A 23,112-nucleotide genomic window follows, 5' to 3' on the forward strand; every position below is an offset into this window, starting at 1 on the left:
GTAATTTACTACATTATAATAAATGTTGTTTGAACGATGGTGTTTATTATTTCGTAAAAAATATGCAATATTTCACAAATTTTAATAAATCTTATTACCTTTATTGGTGAGTAATTATACATCAACAAATAAAAACTAGATTTAAAAAAATAATTACAACTCGCTTATATTTACACTAAAAGTTATACTTTCAGATTTTATAGAGATAATTATGCAGGTCCTTTTTCAGTAAATTAAAATGACCAGATTCTCTGTTATTAACTCCAGATATAATTAAACTGAAAAGATCTTCTGGATGAACAATTCTACAACTTTTGAAAGTAGGACATTAATTAATATTTATAAGAGTAATAAGTTTTGTGAAACTGATCTATTTAAAAATATTGCTACTATTAATGGGATTTTAACACCCATGCTCTTGGTAGACTTTGTTCATTGGGGTCCAATTTCTGAACAATCCTTTCTAAAGATTAAGTCTTATGAAGACTTAAAATCATAGTCCAAAATATAGTTCTACTTAAAAATCTTCTGACCGAGGTATACAGTAAGATGTCAAAAAATGATCAGAAACCTTGTATTTCCTCTTTTTCTGTTTAACCTCTGGGACCACTGTAAGGTATTTTTTCAGAGGATGATATGTATGAATGCAAATGAAGGGTAGTATTGTACAGTCTCAGATCGATCATTCCTGAGATGTGTGGTTAGTTGAAACCCAATCACTAAAGAACAACGGTATTCACTATCTAGTACTCAAATTTGTATAAAAGTAACTGCCTTTACTATGATTTTAACCTTAGAACTCTCAATTTTGAAATCAGCTGATTTGCGATGACGAGTTAACCACTAGACCAGCCCGGTGAGCTTGCCCTGTATTTCGATTAAATATAGAATATTTCAAAATACTTTCCTAAAAGTATCACTACATAATCCCAAAAATTCTTCAGATATTTTTTAAAACACAATCTTATCATTTATTTGTTAATCTATACTGCTACATCATTCTACAATTTTTCATAATACATATATGATCTTTATGTTGATAATATGTAAGCATGTATTTATGTGCAATGCAAAATGCATGAGTTACAACTGCTTTAGGCAATAAGAAATGGTGACTGGTGAAAGCACTGTGAGTTTTGTGTGAGCAGGATTAACAAAATGGAAAATGATGGCAAACTTGTTGTTTAAAATTTGATTTAGTACACAGTGTGAGAATAAGGGGGACAATAATGATGGTGGAATAAATGGAACAGACAATAGAATCACTTGACATTAAGCTCTAAGAAAGCATATGAATTAATCTTCTGTGAGGTGGTCACTAATTGGGATTATTTATCTAGAGGTATGGTGAAAACTACAGCAATAGTAAAATATTTAGGAAATTTCATATTCCTACAAGGTACACTGTTGCAGTATTACAAGATGACTACATACTTGTCTTTCATAGTTTCTGTTTGAATCGGTTGTGAAATAATGGTTTTGCCATTGTAATCAATCTCCTAACCTAATGCTGTCAAATTTTTCTTGATGTGGTTGTGGAAAAAACAAAAGTGTATACATTTCTACTTCCTGCAACTTTTGAATTGATTATAGGATGATGAGATTACTGCATCAAAGATGCTCCTTAAAGGAGTAAATGCAGGTATGCTAACCTGTTTCTGGAATGAGATTTCTTAACAGGTGGCCAAGGCCTATAAGAGAAGGTTACACTTAGTATTTGAAAAAAGAAACTTTGTATATTCTGTTTATTTGATTATTGGAAATGAATAATAAGTTTATCATAAAAATTTAGTTATTTAATAATGCTTTAGGAAACTAATTAAAAATAATACTGCATAACATATTACAGGGCGTTTTCAGTGTGACATTGTTTTAATTACTAACTGTCTAGTAAGAACAGTAAATGACATACATGTTTTTAAGGAAATGTAGTTTTCTAAAATATTAATTTATCATCAATCAGCTTTATGCTGATTATTTTTTTTATTTATTTAGGAATAGGTAAAATTTTGTACAGCTTCAACTACATAATATGAACTTAACCCACCGGATTGGTCTAGTGGTGAATGCATCTTCCCAAATCAGCTGATTTGGAAGTCAAGACTTCCAGCATTGAAGTCCTAGTAAAGGCAGTTATTTTTATACGGATTTGAATACTAGAGATCATGGATGCCGATGGTTTTTGGTGGTTGGATTTCAATTAACTACTCATCTCAGGAATGGCCGAACTGAGACTGTACAAGACTATATTTCATTTACACTCATACATATCATAATGTGAAGTAATACCTGATTGGTAATTCTCAAAGGCTAAACAGAAAAAAAAGATAATTTGAACTTGGATCTAAAAAGTTTTTTATCTAGAAAAAATAATACTGGTTTACTAACTGGAAAACATTTTTCAGAACAGAAACATTAGCAAGTGAATTTGTTTTTTTGAACTGTGAATTCGAAAATGAAATCAAATTTTTATTTTACACCCTTCAGAAATTACTAAATAATATGTAATTTTGAAAGTGATCAAGTTTATAGGTATAATAAATTTTATAATGTTATACATATATTTTCAATATTCATATTTTATTTTACTTATTAAATAAAAAACCTAGTAGAATATAACAGATAAGATGTACCTAAAAATTCTTATGACGAATAGGTAAACTAATAAAATTACTTCTTCCTTGTTTTGTATGGTAGGGTCCTTTCTTTGTAAAAACTAACAGTAGTCACTCATCATCAATTTGTCCCATCTACCTTGGTAATGCTGGAAGCACTCTGTTCATCACTCATAGCATTCAAATTTAATGCGATAAAGTCAAGATGGGAATGCAAAAAACAAATTTTTAATGACATCTGGTGGCTTAAATTTTTATAGTTTAACAAAAGATTTTATACTACTTTTATATTTCCAAGAAAACCATGAACTGCATCCTTAAGTAACTTCCATGCCACTAGTTCTACATTATTCAACTTTATGTCAAAATATTCTAATTTGAGGTCCAATGAATATTCCTTCTTTGAATTTGGCTTTTTGTAATTCAGGAAACACTTGTATTAAATATGTAAATCCTTCTTCTTTATTCAGTGCCTTAAGAAAATTCTTCATCAACCCCATTTTTATATGTAAACATGGTAAAATAACATGCTGAGTGGCTGAGTGTTGACTAAAGGAACATACTTAATATTACTTTGTCCTGCAGTGAAAGTGAAAGTAGTCTCTTTTTGGCCATTCTTTAACCACATAATTTTCACTTGTTGCACGTCTGTCCCAGAAACATAAGAAACAGCTGTAATTTGTAAAGCAACCTTGGAGACCAAGAAGACAATAACTTTGAGGTCGCCACAGATATACTATAAATAAGTGTTGTAATTGCTTCTTTGAGTGTCAGTGACATTTTTTATATGTCTCTTTCATTCCAACAGCATTCCCTACTGGAGTAGAAGGATTTTTGTTTGAATTATGCAGTACACTGCTTCTAAGCTTAGTTTGACAAAGAAATGAATAACTGCCAATCATCATTATCATAAGTAATACCCAGATCAAACATCAAACCTTCTACATCACAACAGGAACATAGCAGATCTTTCAGTGAAATATTTCATCAAGTCTTTATTTTTATCTCTAAAATATGATATTTTGTTACCCTTAGTCAATAAATTTTGCTCCTTTAAGAGTGAACCTAGAAATTCTGCTTGGTGTTTTGATAAATTTAATTCACGAACCAAATTGTTAAGCTCACTTGTGAAATGAGATGTGATTCACTATTTCATTTCTCTGGTATGAAATCATTGTCTCTTGAAGCTTGTGAGGCTGCAATATTTTCAGAACAATCCTCTTCAGTATCTGAAATCTCCTGCCAGGAAGCTGGGAATGTTGGAATAGGTAGATCGTCTCCATGAGCTATTGCTCTCATAGATGATTGAAGATTTGGGTACACAACATTACTTTTTTTTTGGTGAGATAGAGTTTGGTAAGAACATGCAGGTATTAAGTGTATAAATAAGAGCAATTTATAGTTTCCAACTTGATGTATATATCTTTCTTGTAATTTGATCTGCTTGCATAATATTCACTGTGAGAGCTTCATGTTCGAACATGCAAACATGCACATGATACGTTTGAGCAGAAATCTCTCAACAGTATAAAAGAGGTGTAAGGGATTGCAGAACATCAATTTAGTTTGAAGCGTGTGTCTAGTACCTTTATTTAAGTTTTTAGAAGTGTAGTTTTATTGAAAATAATAATAATAATTAAGGTTCAATTTTTTAGTGTGTGGTCAAACAGTTCAACTGTTTTTTCTGCAGTAGATTCTTATGGAAAATAGATAAATCTATGAAAAAATGAAGTGAGCCATCTACATAAATGAAGTAAATCAATGGTAAAAAGACAAGACTGTAAAATGACAGTTATTTAAATTATGGTTTTACCTCATTGGAAGGAAAGTCACAGTGTATTGTTTGCTTTCAAGTATTCTCTGTTGAAAGCATGAAGCCATCAAAATTAATTTGACCATTGGAAATTAAACATCCAGATCATAAAAGCAAACCATTGGAATTTTTTGAAAGAAAATTACATACTTTAAGAAATCAACAGGCTTTCTACATTTATAAATGTACAAATGTACTTTTACATTTATAAAAGTACACTTGAAGCATCTTATCTTGTAGCATTTAGGAGTAGTTAAGATGTCCAAACCCCAACTAATTGCAGAAAACCTCATACTGACTGCTGCAGTTGATATGGTCTGTGGTTTAATAGGCATGGAAGAAGCAAAAAACTAAAAAAAATTCCACTTTTAATGATACATCAATGATCAAGGTGAATCGATCACATGGCTGCTAATGTTCACAATCAGGTAATTCAGCAAGTGAGTTTAAGTGAATTTTTTAGTATTCAGTTTGATAACTCAACAGATGTGGCAGACATTTCTCAGTTCTTATGTTTCGTGAGATATGCGATAAGGGCAAATCATCAAAGAGAATATGTTGTTTTGCAAATCAATACCTGGTCGTGCAACAGGACAATGTCGTTTTGCTATATGACACTACTAAAAACCATAATGTAGACTGGGTAAAATGTATTGCAGTATGTAATAATGGTGATAACTAGAAAGAACAGTGAACTTCTGAAAAAATTAAAAGATCATCTCATACCAAGGGTGGAATTGGTGCACTGCTTCCTTCACAGACATGCTCTTGCCACATAAAAATATGTTAAAAAACTAAACAAATTCTTTGTACAGCTTTAAAAATGGTTAATTTATTAAAATTTGACCAATACAGAATAGGCTGTTTGCTAAACTGAGCGATGAAATGGGTGAAAAGAAAAAATCAGATGGTTATCGCAGGGGAAAATATTATAACCCAGTTATTGGAATTGCGAGATGAATTAATATTATTTTTCCAGGATAATCAAAGCCATTCTCAATGCTTTTATAGAATAATGAATATATGTTGCTGTTGGCTTACTTAGCTGATGTATTTTCGCATTTAAATGACTTGAATGTACATTCAAAAGAACATGATAAAAACATTTTATTAATGACAGACAAAGTTAATGCTTTCATTAAGAAGCTTCTTAACTGGATTATTCACCTTCAAAGCCAACATTTTGTTATGTTTCCACTCACTTAAGATTACATTGAGAAAAATTTGGATGAAGTCACTATTATTAACAACAGTTTGGATAGCAAGATGCATTTGCGTGAGCTAAAAATTCAGTTATCAGAGTATTTCTGGAAGGTAAAAATGATTTTTCAAAGAGATGGGTACTGAATTCATTCAGTAAAAATGTTACAGCTGCTAAGTTACCGGTTGAGATTCATGACCATCTTATTGAAATGCCTGCCGATAAAACATTACAACTACAATTCACTTGTGAAGATTTTGATACATTTAGACTTGCTCGTCAAAGTGAATATGGTAATTTAGTCATGGAAGCATTGAAAATTAAACACTTTTGCAAAGTATTACCTCTGTGAAAAGGGTTTTTTGTCTATGGTTGCACTAAAAACTATATTTTGGAATCGTCTTTTATCACTTGAAAACAATTTGCTTTTGTGTGTTTTTAAAATATATTCAAGTATGTCGAAACTTTTAAATGAAAAACAAATGCAACCATCTTATTAATTTATTTTCTTTACATGTGAAATTATAAATGTAAGTAAAATTTTATAATAAATGATTTTTTTTTCTCAAAATGATTTCATTATTGTTTATGTGTAAAGTTGTACGGTAACTTTGCAACCTCCCTTCTGTTTCCCAGGTTGAGAAATGCTGCCCTACCCATTTAAATTCATCTCTCCTTATTATATTTCTATAAAAGTTCTATTTAATAGGCTCGAAAACCAAGAAAACAAAGATCGAAGATAATGAAAGAAATAGAAATAACTAAAAACTAATAACTAGGAATTGCATTTTTTAAAAAAATGAAATAAAAGAATTAACAAGGCTTTGCTAATCAATGAAACCATGAAAAATGATTATATTTAACGATCGTGCTAAAAACCTTCATTTTAGTTAACTGTTGCATCTTTGTATGTAGGGTGAAGGATGCATCTTTGTTTGTATTCAGAAGGAAAGGGGTGCAATTTGGGAACTGATTTTAGAGCTTGAAATAAGAGAAAAAGTTCATACAAACATATGAGCTCTGTAAATAAAATAATGAGACTGGTTCAGAAAAACTCTTTACAATTTTATTTCCAATTATACATGGACTCTTATCACTTTTGAAGTAGTTCCCTTGGGAACACAACGCTTCAAACGGTTTTCCACTCTTCATAGCAGTACTGGAACTCAGAAACTGGAATATCCTTCAGACGGTCAGTTACAATTTTTATGTTTTCTACTGTTCCAAAATGGTGTTCTTTGCAGTGTTTTTTTTAAAGTCTGGTACAGGAAAAAGTTGCAGGGATTCAAGTCAGGTGAATAAGGTAGTTAAGGAACTACAGGATTGTTTTTCTTTGCCAAAAAATCATTAATTGAGAGTGCAGTGTGACAAGCTGTGTTGTCATGACGCAGCATACAGTTGTCTTTGATAGCTGGTCTCATGCGGACAACTCTTTTCCGCAATCTTTCAAGAATTTCTCGGTAAACATATTGATTTACAGTATGTCCTGTAGGCAAAACTTCCTTATGGATAATGCCATTACTATTGAAGAAAAAAAATTAGCATGGGTGTGATTTTTGATTAGCTAATTTTTGCTTTTTTGGGATGTGATGAGTTTGAAGTGTGCCACTCCTTGCTCTGGTGTTTTGTTTCTGGACGTACTCAAATACCAAGATTCATCACCAGTAATAACATGTTTTAGAAAATCAGGATCAGTTTCAATTCGCCCTAGAAGATTGCGGCACATTTTCACCTTGTTGATTTTCTGTTCAACAGTGAGGTATTTTGGGATCAGTTTTGCACAAACTTTTTTCATGTCAAATTCGTTTGTAAAAATTTGATGAACCATGGAATGGTTCAAATTCAATTGTTCTGCAATCATTCTGACAGTTAATCCGCCGGTCGTACCGTATGAAGTCTCCGATTCGCTCAACACTGCCGGCGCTTTTTGAAGTTAATGGTCTTCCCCAGAACGTAGATTGTCCGCAACTGATACCTGGCCATCTGAAAATGCTTTAAACCATCTAAAACTTGGCTCGTGACAGAGCGTCATCTCCATACGGCCCTTTCAATTTTGAAAAAGTTTCAGTGGCATTCTCATGGAGTTTAATACAAAACTTGATTGCACAACATTGCTCAAAATTAGTATCACTTGTTTTCGTAACGCACAACAAAAACTCGTTTCACGAAAACTTTGTTTACGTCTCACGTGGCAACGATAGACTAAAAATATTAATACCTAATATAAATAGCTGTTCATGTAACCTTGTTTACTAGTAACTTTACTTTGTTGGCAATTCGGCTGACAAAATTAACTAGTTTCATTACTTTATTTAAAGTCCTCGTATGTCCGAAAATGCTTTGTTATCGTGTTACAGCTAGCGAAATATTTCGCACGGATTTCAATTCCCCAAATGAAACGAGGTGACTGAAAATCCGATAACTACATCTCCTCTAGTTTTAATGATATTCATAAAAATAGAAAACTTTGGTGACGAAAAACACGTTTTCTTTAAGTTTGAAGTACAATAGCGTTGTTAAATGATTAATAAATGCATAAATTTTATTATCAAACCTAGTAGAGAATTTAATTCTGATTAAATTGATGTAATAAAGTATGAGTAAAAAAAAATAATAAACTCTTATTATTTAACAAAAAAAAAAGAACAAAACTTAACAGAAAAATGTTACGAATTTGTAAGAACTAAAAATTCCTGTTTTTAGTACAACAAATTTAGACTTTTGAAAAATTAAGATACTTTTAGTTTTCTTAAAAAAAATACCCCTGTGGTTTGTAGTATACTGTATTAATTTAAAATAAATGTTAGAGAATTCTACCATTGACATCGATTCACTTTTAAACTCGTGTCCTTATATTTTCTGTCGCCAACCTAATGATATCTTCGTGTTCCTTAATGAAAGCAGCAGCATTTAGAATGCGAACGATCAATTCACCACGTGTGTCTACTTTTTGCTTGTACATCTCGTATTTCATCCATTCCCATAAACAGTAATTTAAGAGTGTAAGGTCCGGAAATCAGTAGTTCAGTAAGATCCGACATCAGTAGTTTACCTAATGGAAAAGACTCCTCCCGCACTGCTGTGTGAAGCTAACCTAGAGATATATATGGCTGACCACCAGCCTTAATTGGCTGGTGGTAAGCCATATATATCTGGTGGTAAGTAAATTTCAAGCAGTGTAGGAAATTCATTGTTTAAAAATCTCAGATAATTACTCCCGTGACACGTTGTTCTAGTAGGAAAGAGCCTATTTACAGGTTGGCGATCATGCCACACCAGAAGTTCGCCGAAAATCGTTCCTGAAAATTTGATTAGCTGTAGTTGAATCAAATTTCCAGGTCGGTCAAATTTTTCGGTTTCTTCAGATCACCGATGGGAATTCTGAGTGTTGTTTATGCCATTTCAGGAAAAAGTAGCTTCGCCCGAAAAAAAAATAGTGTGAACGGAATTAAGTGATAATTATTGTTAACCCATTGATAAAACTGTAGACTACTGGCACAGTCACTAAAGCTGCATGTGTTGAACTTTCTGAACATGATGAGATGCAGTCCTGAGCATGTAAAGTCCTCCATACTGAAGTTTATAAAATGTTGAGTCGTGTAGAAATTCTTTGCGTGCTTGTTGTAGGAGTAAGCTATACCACTTGATGAATATTTTCCCTTTCATCACCATGTACCTGCTGATGTTCAGATGAAACGTGAGTGCTGGAAAATGCATCATTCTCACGAAGATTATTAAAAGATTCTACAGAATACTTTACAGTTTGGAACTGTTCGTTCAGGATATCTATGTCGGTATCCTTACACCGCAACTGGGGTACTTTCATCGCAAAAGTCATACACAGAAATCGTATCAGCAAATTCTGCATGAGTGAAGGACACGGCATTTTTCATACAAAGAATTCAAAACAGAATTTTTCTTTTTTAAATTCAGATTCAATTGGAAAAATGTAGATACAGTTTAGAGTACTACAAAGACATAAACACTACATAACTTGATTCTCAAAATAATTAAATAAAATCAAAATTACATCAAAAACAACTAAACCATGGAATGTTATTATTAACATGTAACCACAATTTTACAACAAAGAATAGTATTTAAAATAATTTCGAAGCATACAGTTAGTGTTGCCAACCTAATATTTAACGATCTATATTTATTGTACTAAAAACAGCTGTTTTTAATTTTTACAAATTAATAACATTTATTTGTTTTTAAATATAAAAGTTGATTTTTTTGTTATTCATAGACTTTACTACATTAATTTTCTCAGAATTAAATTCTCTACAACGTTTGATAATAAAATTTACGCATTTATTAATCATTTAACAAAGTTGTACTTCAAACTTAAAACACGTGTTTTTCGTCACCAAATTTTTGTTTTACGTTGAACATCATTAAAACTAGGAAAGATACAGTTGTGGGATTTGTTTTATTCGATTTTTCACGTCAAAAAGTATAAGAAACCATCAAGTTTACCCCTTATATAACGCCTTAAAAAGTTCAGTATAACCTCGTTTTACCTGAGGAACTGAAATCCGGACGAAATATTTCGCTAGCCGTAACAACTTTTTGTCTTCTGCACTTGACTGGTTTGGTGCAACTCTCCAAGATTCCTTATTTAGTCCTACTCGTTTCATTTCAGTATACCTCCTACATGCTACATCCCTAGCAATTTGTTTTTCCATATTCCAAATCTTGCCTGTCTACACAATTTTTTCCTTCTACCTGTCCCTTAAAGCGACTATTCCAGGATGCCTTAATATGTGGCCTATACGCCTGTCTCTTCTTTTAAATACATTTTTCCAAATGCTCTCTCTTCATTAGTTTGGAGCAACACCTCTTCATTTGTCACTTTATCCTCCCATCTGATTTTTAACATTCAACTTTAGCACCACATTTAAAAAGTTTATAATCTTTTCTTCTCAGATACTCTAATCATCCAAGTTTCACTTCCATATAAAGGTAGACTCCAAACATATACTTTCAAAAATGGTTTCCTGATGTTTAAATTCATTTTTGATGTAAGCAAATGATATTTTTGACTGAAAGTTCGTTTTGCCTATGCTATGCAGAATTTGATATCACTTCTTCTTTGTTCATCTTTAGTAATTCTACTTCCCAAATAACAAAATTCTTCTACCTCTGCCGTCTTTTCTCTTCCTATTTTTATATTCAGTGGTTCATCTACGTTATTTCTACTACATTTCATTACTTTCGTTTTGATCTTGTTTATTTTCATGTGGTAGTTCCTGTGTAGAACATCATCCATGCCGTTCATTGTTTCTTCTAAATCTTTTTTACTCTCGGCTAGAATTATTATATCATCAGCAGTTTTTCTTTAACCTTCCTTCTACTATTAATCTGGGCGCTAAAATTGCTTCCCTTTGGTCTGTACTTTTCCTGAAACCAAACTGGTCTTCTCCTAACAGTTTTTCCACTATTCTCTCAATTCTTCTGTACATAATTCTAGTTAAGATTTTTGATGCTTCAGTAGTTGAGCTAATTGTTCTGTATTATTCACATTTATCTGATCCTGCTTTCTTTGGTATCATGACAATAACACTCTTTTTGAAGTGTGATGGACCTTTCCCTTTTTTGTAAATGTTCCACACCAATTTGTATAATCTATCACTTTCTCACCTGCACTGCACAGTAATTCTGCAGGTATCCTGTCTATCTCAGGAGCCTTTCTGCCATTCAAATCTTTTAATTCTCTATTAAATTCAGATCTCAGTATTGTATCTCCCTCTTCATCATCTATAACACCAGTTTCTAATTCATTTCTTTTGTATAACTTTTCAATATATTCCACCCACCTATCGACCTTTTCTTTCGTATTATAAATCAGTGTACCACAAATTTATGTACCACAAAATTCTCCTTAACTTTCCTGTATACTCTGTCTATTTTACCAATGATCATTTTTCTTTCCACTTCTGAATACTTTTCTTATTGTCGATAGTTCGTTTTACCTTCTTCATCAATAGATTCTTACACTCATCAGTAAGCATTCTTATACTTTCTACGTTTATCCATCAGCTCCAATATCTTTTGATATCCAGGGTTTGCTACCAGTTCTCTTTTTTCCACCTAAGTTCGCTTCTTTTGATTTAAGAATTTTCTTTTTAACATTCTCCCATTCTTCTTCTATATGTTCTACCTTACCTTTTTAACTCAGATCTCTAGCAATGTCCTCCTCAAAAGTCTTCTTTATCACCTCTTCCTTCAGCTTCTTCAAATTCCACTGACTCATCTGACACCTTTTTTTCAGGTTTTTAAACCCCAATCTACATTTCATTATCACCAAATTATTGTCTCTATCAATGTCTACTCCAGGATAAGCTTTGCAGTCGACGAGTTGATTTCTAAATCTTCGTTTAATCATGATGTAATCTATCTGACACCTTGCACTATCATCTGGCTTTTTCCATGTGTATATTCTTCTATTATGATTTTTAAACTGGGTATTGGCAACTACTAAATTATATTTCACACAAACCTCAATGAATCGGTCCCCTCTTTCATTCCTTTTGTCCAGCCTGTATTCACCCATGATATTTCCTTCCTTGCCTTTTCCAATGCTTGCATTCCAACTCCAATTATTATTAAATTTTCATCCCCTTTTTTTATGTTTAACTGCTTTGTCAATTTCTTCTTATACACACTACTTCATCATCATCATGGGCACCTGCAGGCATGCAGATGTTAACAATTGTCGTTGGCTTAGGTTTTGATTTTATCCTTATTACAATTATTCTATCGCTATATATTTTGAAATACTCTTCTCTCTTCCCTATCTTCTTGTTCATTACGAAACCTAGTCCTGCCTGCCCTTTACTTGAAGCTGAGCTAATTATTTTAAAATCACCTGACCAAACTTTGTTTTCTTCTTCCCACTGAACCTCGCTAATTCCTACTACATCTACATTTAACCTATTTATTTCCTCTTTTAAGTTTTCTAACCTACCAACCTTTTTTAGACTTCTAACATTCCACGCTAGAATGTTATTTTTTAATTTTTTGGTGACTCTTCCTTAATATTCTCCACCCAGAGATCTGAACAGGGAACTAGTTTACCTGTGGAATATTTTACCAAGGAAGGCGCCTCCATCTTTGTTACATGGAAATGCAGAGAACTACATTTTCTTGGAAAAAACTACTTTCCGCTCCACAGTACTCAGAAGATTGAGTGATGATGATATGGCCATTTAAGTCTTCCTGACCTATGCCCTTAACAACTACTGAAAGAGCTGCTGCCCTCTTCCAGGAATCATTCCTTAATCTGGCTCTCAATAGGTACCTCTCCGATATGATTGCAGCTTTGGTACAGCTACTCTGTATCACTGAGCACTCAAGCCCCCGCACCATTGGCAAGATTTCATGATTCATAGAGAGAGAAAAGGTTTGTATGGCAAATTAATCATAAAAAATCTTTTTATAATAACCTAAAATTTTCCTTCGCAACAACTACAAATTATTAAACCATCTAGTTCGTAGGATCTCATGCTAATCTCAACAATAAATGTCATTCTGATTGAATATTTGGCTGTAAAAATATAAATAAAATAGAATATATATTAATTATAATTATCCCTACTGAGTTAAAATAATGCTTATAATGCATTATTTACCATTTAAAGGGGCAAATTAATTTGTATTTATGCTACTTGTCACATCTTACTCTCTGTCTTACCTATCAGTGTAAGGCACGTAAAAGCTCTGAAGTACAAATGACCCAAATCACTGTCTATGAGATTAATGACGATCATTATCCAACCATGTACTCAACATGGTCCAATAATATATCATTATATGGCAGAATGTCAATTGGATCTCAATGAGTTTAGCATGTTGATGTTCAATAATGTACTTAGGTCAGTGAAGAAAGCAAATGAAATTCATTTCATCAGTCACTGGAAAATGAGTTGTGATTACATTGACGACCATTTATTTCACATACTTAGTTGTGGATTTTAAAACCAGGCTTTTAAATTTATTAAAAAAAAACTGATAACACTGTTATAGAACTTTTCTGTCATGTAGCTTTTTTCTGATGCACGGCATACACACACATAAATACATAATTAAAAATATTTATCATTTTATTTAAATATTATATTTTGTGTTTATTTAATTCAATGATTCTAACTAAAGCGTGCACGCATACCATCTTTCATTTGCGTGGGTATGGTGGTACTAGCGGCCATTTTAAAAGCTTTTTAACCCTTTAAAATTATTCATCTATTTAATTCTACCATTCACCTGTGACGTTACAACACAGCAGATGACCACAGAAGCTGTACTAGTGCTCCTTGTGGTGAGGTGGGATACTAATGATAACTATACCCATTTAGCCACTTGTTTATTTAAAGCATTTTTTGGGGTGGGGATGCGATTTTGCAAAAAACTGTTTTTTAATTATTAATAAATGTACTTAACAAAAATGTAAGACCTTAATTAGGGGTAATCTCGAGATACTGAGGGAGACCTTGCTCTACAGCCTCACCCCCTTGAACTTTTAAGTTGAAAATTTAATGGCATCAATGCCCCACATATAGAAGTAATCTGACCAAGTTTGGTTAAAATCAGTCCAGCAGTTTTGGAGATGTAAGGTAATTTAGAATGTGACATTGAACACACAAACATACACGTATATATGAGCATCATATATATTACTTATCTATTTGGAAAAAGAAATTAAAAATATACAAACACCTTCTTATGTAACGAAATACACTACACAATTAAACATGTACTAAATTATTTCCCATTAATAAAAGTAATTAAACATTTTTTATGCCATTTCATATAAAATTATTAATTAACTATTCAATGTATTTGTATATTTATTATGAATTCAAAAGCAGCATAGGAAATTAATTTAAAACTGAAAATTATTACACTATTTTTACTTTTCTAGCGTTTATTTCTACTTTTCTGTAGTTGTATTGTACAGGTATACAGTGTATTATATGGGGAAAAATATGTTAATTGGATCAAATTAAGCAAATATGGGTTTTTTCAGATCTTAAAAAATTGCTTGTTTTTTGTTTTAATTTGGCATTGATGCCATTTAATTCTGATCACAATTGGTCAGAGGGGCATGGAGATATGATGATACAAGGAAAAAAAACATTTTTTTTGTTTCTGGATTCAAAATCACAATCTTACTAATCACTAATTAATATGATTGGCATTACATTTATATGTTACTAGTTATGTACTTAGGCAATTCATTTAATAATAAGCCTAATTTTTAATTTTCCAGTAATAATATTTGTTTGATATTTTTAGAATGGATACCGATTTTTGTGAAATTTTGTAATTAAATTTTTAATAGAAATTTAAATTAACTTCTCAGGAGATGTAGATCAACATTTTACTATTCTTATTATGCAAGAATAATGTTCAACAATTTTATAACCTTTTTTAATGGTAAATTACATAACTAAATGAGGCATATGATTTTACTTTGGTGATATACCATTGAATATGAGTAACAAAACAATTATTCTGCACTTATAAAGTTTTTTCAGATATTATAATACATATAGTATAAAGCACAAAAATTAACACGGTACACCTACACTAAAAAATGTCTGTCCTTAAACGCAAAAATAAGACACTTAAACAGTTATAAAACTGAAAGTCACATATGCAGCAGAAACACTGTTGCACCTCAACCTACAGTTAAAGACTGACAGACATCAAAAGAAGAACTGGAAGAACCTACATCAACAAAAATACCAGAAGGACAGGCAATGCTAGATCATGCCCAACAAAGTCGTGAACAAAGAGTTAAACCATGACTGATACCATGAGTAAGAGGAGACTAGGGTTATTTGGACTCATCATAAGGATGCAAGATTCAAGAATTCTAAAACAGTCTTGACTTGAAAAACACCAAGATAGATGCAGATAGATCAGATAAATAAAAGATCTGAAGAAAATTGGCCTTACACCAGAAGATATTACAGACAAGATAAAATTAAACAAAAAAATTAAGGACAAAAACACTCGCTTCACACTCATAAGAAAGAAACTCACAAAAAAACATTTTCAACACTAGAAATGGCACGGAGATCAGAATGTATGAAAAAGTACTGGGAGGATCAAAAGGCCTGAACAGTTCTTACAAAGAGACTTGGATAATGGACTCTATAATGAGACTTGATGATGGAGGTTCTGGCTTATGGGTCTTTATTTTTTAATAGAACTATTGTAGTACTAACAATACATCATATGAAATCCATTGTTTTTTCAGGAGACTGGAATTGATCCCGGAACTTGGGATATTTTTATAACTAAATCACCAAAATCGGTGCTTGCTTTTATTGACAACTATATCAAATGGGAACAAACTGGTTTTTTTTTGTTTTTTACGTAAAAATTTGAGGTTCTAAGTTCACACTTTGTATATGAGTAATGATAAACACTAGAAATTAGGTTAATATTTGTCATACATATCAATAAAATCAGAATTTTTAATTTGTTTATACATTCATTGTTTTGCATAAACTTTTTTATGAGACTGTACCAATGGAAAACACATTTTGTTACATAAAAGAAGATCTTTATTTTGTAAATTTTGTGGAAGCAATATTTATGTTGGACTATAGTTATTTTATAAATCTTTCATTTTGTGCAGGTTTTAATAAATAGGATATTTTATTCTAGTTTGAAATGGGTTTTTTATAAAGTTGTATTTTGCAATTATTATATAGATTTATAAATAATAGACATAATTGAATATGATTCTAAAACAAGTAAAAATTATGTAACAAAAATTAATAAGAAATCAGCTGTTTGTTTGTAAAATATGTATCTTAAAAGATTATAAATGTGTTTCTTGTAACATTATTATTACGTACTGAAATATTACGAATCAATTGTAATTGTTTACAAATTTTATATTCTAGTCACATACATATTACATATTCACATATATATAATCAATCAATACTGTATATATACTATACTATATATATACTGTATAGTCAATTAACATAAAGTACTTTAATGTTACTGCTTTCCTACTCAGGCACTATCTATATAAAGACATTTACATTAATTAATTTTATAAAAATGAACTGTTTATTTATCTGTTTATATAATGTTATAATAAAATGAAATATACTATTAATATATATAGAACAGATTTAACAATTAAAAAGTATAAAATCAAATATAATCTCATAAAGAAATCCATTTATTCAACAGAAAATGATATAAATATTTTCACTGATAAAATAATGTAAGTAAAATAAAATAAGTTAAATTTTATAAATTATTAACTTTCTAACTACATGTTTGTGCATCTCCGTGCAATTTTTTTGGAGTTATTGTGCAGCTACTTTATCAGCAGAACTGTTGTATTCTAGTGCACTGACTCATTTTGTCTCAGGATCAAAATGGAAGATTCAGGTTTTATTGCAAAATGATTTTTTGAAAAGTTTGGGATAGGTATCAAGTTGCTGTAGCATGTCAGCAGCACAAATTTCTTGTAGGAATCTTTTTATTCTGATGTATGCAACCCTAGTGACCATTTTAGCATAAACTTTTTTATGTTACTTTTATGATACTTATGCAAAATTTTTCATGCAGTCTCTTTGTGAACCTTCACAGTTTCAGTTATCATTCAGTCACTGAGTCAGTGGCTTTCTTGAACAATTTAGCTAACCTTCATTTACATTTTCTTTGGTTCTTGAATTGAAGATCATCTGGGTTGTTCATTGTCTTCAGGTTCTAATGTCCTTCACTGAATTTTTTATGCAATGTTCACAAGGGATGTAGTCTTCCTTGTAAACATTAATAAGCATTTGAAAAGAGTCTGTTGGTATTTTGTTCAGTTTTACTAAAAATTTCAAAATTTCCATGCTGATGAACTTTTAAACTCGGCATTCATCTGACACAAACAAAAAACACAACTGCACAAATGGTGACCCACAATCAACTGAACAGCCGAGAGTGTAGATGTTTGTCATTCAGGTTCAAATATAATGCAAGGTCTCAGTCAAAGAGCACACATTTAGCTCTTATTGCTTTCTCTAATAAGTAGTAACAGAATCTCATTAATTAAGAGACACTCCTTGCATATATATTTTTTTATTTATGATTGAATGTATATCCTCTCAGTTCTACATAGTACTTACTACGATTTAATTTGTGAACTCCTGAGTTGTATCAGAGTTTATTTTATTAGTTTTACATAGTTTTAAAAACTACATATTTACTTTCTTCCAGAAAGTGATCGGTAATTTTGTAAGAATCTTGGTTCAGTGTAATTAAGTAATAAATTAAAACAAATTCAATTTTATTTAACATGATTAGAAAAACACCATCTTCAAAAGTTGTTATACAATGATAGATGCACTTTGTTGCGTATGAAAAACATAACATCTGACTCGAAAATGAAAAGTAAATTTGCTACCACTCCTCCATGATAGGGGAGTGGTAAGCTTTAAAGTTAAATATAGCAAACAAGAAACTACTGTTAATGTTATAGGTAATATAGAACAACCATTGATAAGGAAGATCTTAGATGAAATAACTGATAATAAACCTTTCTTGGGATGATATGTAGATTACATTTGTAAAAAAAAAATAAAATGCACAAATATTTTTGCTCTAATATTAATATCTGTACTTGTTGACGATAAATTGAAATCATCTTATGTTGCACCATAATTAATGGTCTAATTAGTGTGAGAGAGGTTAAAACAGTTTTTAAATGGAAATGTTTTAATTACATTGAAGAATTCCTTCAATCTCCAACCACAAATAGTGAGTAGTTGTAAATTTTGGATTAGATTTAAGTTTATGTAATCAGCATTGTCAGTAGATGATTTTGTTCTAATACATTATGATTTTATATAAGATATTTTCCATATTAACAATTGAATATATTTGTTTACATATCCATTATTTTACATATTTTTCTAGCTATTAACATGTGCTAGATAATTTATTGTCTGTTGAATGCTTATTGCATTTATTATATGGCAATATTAGGTATATTAGGTAATATAATTTGTGTAAAATACTATGTTTATGCTGTTTTGGGGTAATTATACATGTTGTGGACAAGTATGACAGTTGTGATGAATTAATTATCTACGTTGAAAGTGTTCCTCTCTATTTTGGATAGGTTTAGCTCCTATAAGTTAAGTGTAATCATGAAAATAACACTTTTTCAAAAAAGGTGTAACTATCATGATACTAAAGAAAGCAGGAGCAGATAAATGTGAAGAATACAGAACAATTAACTTAACTAGTTATGAATCAAAAATGTTTAAATCATACACTTAAAAATTTGTTAAATCTTTGGAGAAGATCAAAGAAAAGTATAGGGACTAGGGAATCAATTTTAGCTCTCAGATTAATAGTAGAAGGAAGATTAAAGAAAAACAAACCAACATATATGACATTTGCAGACTTTGAAAAGACATTTGATAATGCAGACTAGAATAAAATGTTCAGCATTTTAAAAAGTTTAGGGTTTAAGTATAGAGGTAGAAGAACAATTACCAATATTTACAGGAACCAGACTGCAACAATAATAATTGAAAAGCATAAGAAAGAAGCAGTAATAAAAAAGGGAGTCCAACAAGGATTTTCCCCATCCCTGTTACGTTTATTCTTTACATAGAACTACCAGTTAATGAGGTTAAAGAATAATTTAGATCCAGAGTAACAGCGCAAGGTGAAAAGATAAAGATGCTATGATTTGCTGATGATATAGTAAACTAGCCAGGAGTAAAAACGATTTAGAAGAAACAATGAATGGCATGGATGAAGTCCTTTGTAAGAACTATCGCATGAAAATAAACAAGAACAAAATGAAAGTAATAAAATGTAGTAGAAATAAAGGAGATGGACCACTGCATATAAAAATAGGACGAGAAAAGACTATGAAGGTAGAAGAATTTTGTTATTTGGGAAGTAGAATTACTAACGATGGACGAACCAGGAGCGATATAAAATGTCCAATTGCACAGGCGAAACGAGCTTTCAGTCAAAAATATAATTTGCTTACATCAAAAATTAATTTAAACATCAGGAAAACGTTTTTGAAAGTATATGTTTGGAGCGTCGCTTTATATGGAAGTGAAACTTAGACGATTGGAGTACCTGAGAAGAAAAGATTAGAAGCTTTTGAAATGCGGTGCTATAGAAGAATGTTAAAAATCGAAGGGTGGATAAAGTGACAAATGATGAGGTGTTGCGGCAATTGATGAAGAAAGATGCACTTGGAAAAATATAGTTAAAAGAAGAGACAGACTTATAGGCTACATATTAAGGCATCTTGGAGTAGTAGCTTTGATATTTGAGGGACAGGTAGATGGGAAGAATTGTGCACGCAGGCAACATTTGGAATATGGAAAGAAATTGTTAGGGATATAGGGTGTATATTGAAATGAAACGACTAGCACTATATAGGGAAGCTTGGAGAACTGCATCAAACCAGTCAAATGACTGAAGGCAAAAAAAAGTTGAGTGATTTATTGTGTTCATATTATTTAATAAACTGCAAGTAAGAGTTTAATTTGGGAATTTTGGTCTGACGTGTGGCCGACAAGTTATATGTATTTTCTAAAAGTGTTGACTAAGCATGCTAATATGAGCCTCATCAAAATTAGTTTTAATAGCAACTCTAGTTTACATTGCCATTGTTTAATGGCAAGAATTAATTCATTTTGTGAATATAATGAAATAAATCATTAAATTATTGAAGATTAAATTGTTACAATCTAGAACGATGATACTATTTATATTAAAGATTTGTGGACATAAAATAGATATTATTTTTTGTTGTAGAGACATATTATTTTTAGTTTATAATGAAATATCATTAATTTCTCTTTGTTGTATTAATATTTTGCAACATCAAAATATATGAATTTGTTCTATTTGCATTCTTATTTTTATCAGTGCAACAAGAGCTATTTTATTCACCTTTTTCATTTTATAGTAATTTCTTTTTCATTTCCATTATTTTAGAATAATACAGTCAGAAGGCTAGAAATGGTGAATTTAATTTTAGATCTGATTGAATGTAAATAAATATGTTTGTTATACTGATTAGCACAAGTATAGTATATAGAATCACATTTTGATTCTAAATGGAGAGGTTCAGAAAGTGGCTGTACACTGGAATTATGGATGTGTAATGACAAAACTTTCTTAATTGCTAATTTGTATTTTTATTTTATTATTTTATAGAAACGGATATTACAATAAATAACTGGAATAGCTTATAAAAGGGGTTGAAAACGACCTCCTCCAACATTAATACAACACTGTACACATTTCAACTTAACCAGGTGATATATTGGAATGTCTTGTACGTATGCCGTTATTGCATTTTTTAGTTTGTCAATCGTGCGTGGTTTGTTGCGATACACTGCTTGTTTTGCTACTCCCATTGAAAGTAATCTGGGGGAGTCAGGTCACACGATCATATATGCCACGATATATATATGATATATATGCCATTTCATATAAACCTATGAAATGATTTATTCACTAAAGACATTTGATATATCAAGTCATTGACCTGTTGTTAGCTGTGTGCGCTGTGATGCCATCTTGTTGAAACCAATTGTTTTCCTCTTGTTAACTAATTAATAAAGTTTGTTAAAACAGCACAGTAACAATCACAATTAACAGTATTGTCAAAAAAAAGATTGGATCCACAATGTCCATTCTACTCACACCGACCCAGACTCCAATTTTTGCTTTGTGTAATTCATTGAAGTTAGTCATCGACCATAGTCATGAATTTGTGAATTGATATACCCTCCCAGATGAAACCACGCTTCATCTGTAAAAATGTAGTGTTGAGGAATTAATTTTGATTAATAAATGTTTAAACCATTGATAATTTAGTCTTTCAGCATGATTTGAAGGTTTCAGTTCTTGAACACATTACTTTGTTGGGGAAAAGTTTTAGTTTTTTCTTACTTCTTTATGTCTGGTAGCAAGTCCGATATCTTGCTGCTTTGTTGACTTATGCGTTGACTTTGATGGACTTTCAGCCATTGTATCTGAAATATCAATCAGCTTCTGTTCAATTAGTTTAGGTGGTCTTCTGCTTTGATCAGCGTTTTCAATAAAGCCTGTTACCTACAATTTTTTAATAAGTGTTCGAACTGTACTGTGATGAGGAACAAGAGTATTTGGAAACTTTTCAGAAAACTTGTGCCTCACTAAATCAGTATAATTATCACCTTCATGAAAGATGTGTTAAACGAGAAAAATGTGTTCATCTATCAATAAACCGATAGAACTGTTACGTTTATCACAACTATTGATTCTGATAAATTAAACAACACAAAACAATACAAAGCACGTTCAATCACAACTCAACTACTGATGCCTTGGTTTGTTATTGAGCGATGCCCAATGAACCCACAGGGCAACCAACCTAATGCTGAAAGTACAGAATGCACCACACAATTCTAAAGTATACTGCTCAGCGAATTTTCAACTCATTGTATAATTAATTTATAAAAAGAAGTGTGTGTGTGTGTGTTTCTAAAGAGTATTATTTATTGTTATATAAATATCATACCCTGTATGATACATGTAAAAGTTATAGCTTCCATTTTGTTAGCTTTTTTAAGGACTTTCTTATAAATTATTGGTAATTTCTAAGTACAAGTACAAGAGTGTTAATTTAAAAAATGTAAATTGGTTATATGAAAAGGATAAATGTACACGTATACTGTTTGCATAATGCTCACATTCCAATTATTATAGCAGCATAATGAGTAGTTAGTTAAATTATTCTACACAGATGAGAATTATTTATGAGATTTTTTTTTTGGTATAATTTCTTTTTCTGTAATTAAATATTTCTTGTAAATAACATGACCTTTTTATTCAGAAGAAAGATTTTAATTACAGGTTGTTCAATTACTTCCCGTTACTGTTGCTATAACAAACCTGCTACAGCAGCAGTGATCATTTAGATTAACCTAAATCATGAAAACATCAATCTGAGGAGACAAAAAATATCAAGGTCAAATTACGTCATTTAATTTGTTTTCCTCACACTTACACCAGTTATCTGAATCAGACCTTATCTTTATAAAAATTTTAAAGAACAATTTTATTTTATTGGTTAACACTAAATTTTCAAATTTTTTTTAATAGACGAATGGCATATAAAATACATTTTTTTAATTCTAGGAGGTTTGGCTTTATTTGATTTTAGCATTTCAGTTGTTGGTTTTACCTAGGCTACACAGTCAGTTCCCTTGTTAGATACCGAGTGAAAAGCTGGCCCTTCAGGTTCAGAGATTCTCAGTATGTAGAATCTGGCATGGTTACACTTGCACCCACAGAACTTAGTAACAGGAAGAAGGGATGAAGGATATTGAAAAGAGGTGGGTCGGGAGAAAAGTCAATGTGTATCCTTTGATGAATCTACCTATCAGGTTAGATTGCAGAGGTTTATAATCTTGCCCAGAACC

The 23,112-nt window shown here is 31.1% G+C and overlaps 1 protein-coding gene across 6 annotated transcripts in view; it reads right to left on the reverse strand.

Moving 5' to 3' along the window:
• Positions 1-23,112, reverse strand: part of LOC142318974 (facilitated trehalose transporter Tret1-like) — a 240,098-nt gene that overhangs the window by 4,872 nt on the left and 212,114 nt on the right. The gene's annotated exons all lie outside the window — the stretch shown is intronic.

Source organism: Lycorma delicatula, chromosome 2 (assembly GCF_047948215.1).
Source record: "Lycorma delicatula isolate Av1 chromosome 2, ASM4794821v1, whole genome shotgun sequence".
Classification (NCBI taxonomy): domain Eukaryota; kingdom Metazoa; phylum Arthropoda; class Insecta; order Hemiptera; family Fulgoridae; genus Lycorma; species Lycorma delicatula.